Source organism: Miscanthus floridulus, chromosome 4, assembly GCF_019320115.1.
Source record: "Miscanthus floridulus cultivar M001 chromosome 4, ASM1932011v1, whole genome shotgun sequence".
NCBI lineage: Eukaryota > Viridiplantae > Streptophyta > Magnoliopsida > Poales > Poaceae > Miscanthus > Miscanthus floridulus.
In genome coordinates this window covers 15,856,657-15,860,688 of record NC_089583.1, presented here as the reverse complement: position 1 = coordinate 15,860,688, position 4,032 = coordinate 15,856,657, and the positions used below count along the sequence as shown (strand labels likewise).

The following is a 4,032-nucleotide window of genomic DNA, read 5'->3' as shown; positions in this document are numbered from 1 at the left end:
GACGACGCCCTCTTCAGGGCCTCGGGCGACGCCGCGGCGCTGCTGGTCCGCGACAGGCTCGTGGTCATCGCCGTGCCCAGGCTCGCCGACCTGGAGGTCCTAGAGCTGGAGGAGGAGGAGGAGGAGGCCGGCGACGCGATGCCAATGCCGCCCCCGACGTCCAGCAGGCCGGCCGCTTCCATGCGGGCGTACGAGCGAGCATGCCTCGCCGCTGGCCGGGACTCCACATGGCGTACGCGCGGGACCACGCCTCCGAGCACGCGTCTGCTCTAGCTCGCCTCGTTTCCGGCCGCGCCTCCGTGGGCATCCGCACGAGCATGCCTCGCCGCCAGCTGCGCCACCACGTGCGCGTGCGTGCAAGGACGCCTCGCTGCCGGCCTCACCTCCGTGCGCGCGTACGCGTGAGCTCGGCTCGCAGACCGCCGCGCCTCTAAAAAATGGCCCTAAGCCGCCCCTATAAATCGGATGGTTATAGAGCCGTCTCTACAAATAGACGCCGAATAATAAAAGTTAAGTACTAAAATTTGAATTTTTTTAAATGACATCGGAAGGAGAAATGGTCAAAATAAAAGTTGTAGATCTCGTAAAGTTATAGAACTTTGCTGTTGAGAATTTTTTCATTTAAAATCATTTACTATTTCAAAATACTGTTAGAAATTTAATTTTTAAATTATTGAATAAGTCTAATTTCTCCTTTTTAATCTCTGGCTAAAACTTATAACTAGTCTTTCTCCCTCGTACTAACTTCAAATTTGATGATTTTTTCCTAAAGTTTTCTAAAATCATGCTTTATTAATTTATTGTTTTCTTACAGCTATTATTTTGATCTTTTCATGTGACTTCGTATTATCAATTCAATATTTGAATTTCAAAAAATGGCAACTTTAAACAATATTTTGAAATAGTAAATGATTTTAAATAAAAAAATCATGAACATAAAGTTGTAGAACTGATCAAGATCTACAACTTTTATTTTAGCCCTTTCTTCATCCGAAAATTGTTCACGAATTTACATATCTTTCGTATAGTTTCACATAAACTATGAGATATGTAAATTTATGAACAATGTATACTACCATTTTGTCGGATGAACATATGACCAAAATAAAAGTTATAGATCTTAATGAGTGCTACAACTTTTATTTTCATGACTTTTTTCAGCTAAAATCATTTGCTGCTTCAAAATGTTGTTTGTAGTCATTTTTTGAAATTCAAATTTTGAATTATTCAAATAAAGTACATGAAAAGATGACCAAAATAAAAGATGTAGATATCAAAAAGTTATAGAACTTGTGGTTGAAAACTTTTTGATTCGAAGTCCTTTTGTCAAGGAAAAACTATGTTTGAATTTTTCAAATTTAAAATTTGAATATTTCAAATGACCTCGGATAGAGAAACAACCAAAACAAAAGCTGTAGATCTCGAAAAGTTATGCAACTTTGTAGTTGATAACTTTTTTATTTGAGATCATCTTGTCAAAGAAAACTATGTTTGAATTTCTCACATTTGAAAATTGAATTTTTCAAACGAACTCAGATTGAGAAACAACAAAAAGAAAAGTTGTAGATCTCGAAAAGTTATGCAACTTTGTAGTTGACAATTTTTTTATTTGAAGCTATCTTGTCAGAGAAAACTATATTTGAATTTCTTACATTCAAAATTTGAATTTTTTAAACGACCTCGGATGGACAAACAGCAAAAATAAAAGTTGTAGATCTCAAAAAGTTATACAACTTGGTAGTTGACAACTTTTTTATTTAATTTTGTTTAGGGTCTCAAACAATCAATTTAAATTCGGTTGAGGATAATACGATAGAAAGAAAATCCATTATAGACACAGCTAAGTGTGAGGTATAGTCGTTAGAGGAGTACTGCGCGAGGGAGAGGTCGAGGGATTGAATCCCGATTGCCGTGAAGTGCGCAATTTTTGGAGTCCAAATATGAGGAGAAAGAAAATGTCGTGGGCAGGTGGATGACCTGTGAGGACCTCTTGGGATTAAAAAAATGTTTTTTTCTAGGATTCATGAACTTTTGGAAACGTATTGTAGAGGCAGGCTCTATATGCAGCCACCCCTATAAATCATCAGCTATCCTAATAAATCTGATTTATAGGAACAGTTGACGAACCATACCTATAAATCAACCATTTGTAGCCACGTTTGTGGTAGTGGTGGCCGGTGAAACCGCACTGCGCATGAACTGCCCCTGTAAATATAAATAAAACTGTAGTAGTGTCATCAATTTCCACGACTCGACTCACTCACGCGCCAAAAATTGAATCGCCATGCGGCTCTTCTCCCCCACGCACACCATGTCCTACAAGGCCCTCGGCTTCGGCGGCGGCGTCATCAGACTCATCACCGCCAACCCGGCCAACATCGAGCACATCCTCAAGACCAACTTCAGCAACTACCCCAAGGGCGAGGCCACGGTGTCCATGGTCGAGGACCTCCTCGGCGGCGGCATCTTCAACTCCGACGGCGACCAGTGGCTGCAGCAGCGCAAGGACGCCAGCCACGAGTTCAGCACGCGCTCGCTGAGGAGTTTCATCGCCGACGCCGTCCGGTTCGAGGTCGCCGAGCGGCTGCTGCCGCTGCTGGGCCGCGCGGCGCGGGACTGGCGCACTCTGGACGTGCAGGACGTGTTCGAGCGCTTCGCGTTCGACAACATCTGCAGCGTTGCCTTCGACGAGGACCCAGCGTGCCTCGCCGACCATGAGGGCACCCAGAGCTCCGCCGTGGAGTTCATGCGCGCCTTCGACGACGCGCAAAACGTCCTCATTGTCCGGCTGATGTCACTTCCGAGGTCGCTGTGGTGGGTCAAGCGGCTGCTCAACGCGGAACCGGAGAGGCGGATGCGCGCCGCGCTCGGCAAGATCCGTGACTACACCAACAGGATCTTCCGCGAGCGCAGGGAGAGATTGGAGGCCGGGCTGGCGCGCAGCGACGATCTCGTGTCGCGTTTCGCGGCGCGGCGAGAGCACAGCGACGAGAGCTTCCGGGACGCGGTAACCAACTTGCTCTTAGCCGGCCGCGACACCACCTCGTCGGCGCTGATATTTTAAATCTCTCGTTATAGCCTTTTAAGACAGGGTGCCGCTATTTGTGTTCATGTACAATTTAGTCGCTATATCCCGCTATAGCCTGATTTAGCTCTGCTATTAGCTGATTTAGAGGTACATCGCTAAACACCTTAGCCCGCTATTTAAAACTATGGTGTCTGGCCGGCCCGACGTGGAGGACAGGATCGTGCGCGAGATCCGCACGGTGCGAGAGTCGTCGTCGGGCTCCGCCGCCGACGCCGACGCGGTCAGCACGGGCACGAGCACGACGACGCCGACGTCGTTCAGCCTCGACGAGCTGCGCGACATCCACTACCTCCACGCCGCCATCACGGAGTCCATGCGGCTGTACCCGCCGGTGGCCATCAACACGCGGCGCTTCGAGCGCGACGAGTTCTTGCCCGACGGCACGTTCGTGGGGAGAGGGTGGCAGGTGACCTACTCCGCCTACGCGGTTGCACGGGTGGCGGACGTGTGGGGGCACGACTGCGAGGAGTTCAGGCCGGAGCAGTGGTTCGACGGCGGCGGCGTGTTCCGGCCAGAGAGCCCGTTCAAATACCCGGTGTTCCACGCCGGGCCGAGGACGTGCCTCGGCAAGGAGATGGCCTACGTGCAGATGAAGTCCATCGTCGCCTGCGTGTTTGAGAGGTTGTCCCTGCGGTTCGTCGGCGACGAGGACCAGTGCCCGGGGCTGGCGCTTTGCCCTCACGCTACGGATGAAAGATGGCTTGCCGATGCAAGTGTACGAGAGGCACTGATCAAGGAAGGCCTTGGCATAACCAGCTGACACGAGGCGGTTCGGCTGGATAAAATTGGAACTGTCTATGTCATCCACGTCAGCTCATTTGATCGGATGATATGACTGGGGCAGAAGGCACTCTCTGTCCTTTCCTGGTTAGTGGTTACGTTATAATCAAACTAGTGTAGTCAATTGGTGGATTGGGGGTCATAGGTTGGAGCAGCACGATTGC

General features: G+C 48.9%; 1 pseudogene; it reads left to right on the top strand.

The window, feature by feature from the left end:
• The first annotated feature begins 2,302 nt into the window (after positions 1 to 2,302).
• LOC136548113 (cytochrome P450 CYP94D108-like) lies at positions 2,303 to 3,819 on the top strand (annotated as a pseudogene).
• Positions 3,820 to 4,032: the final 213 nt, after the last annotated feature.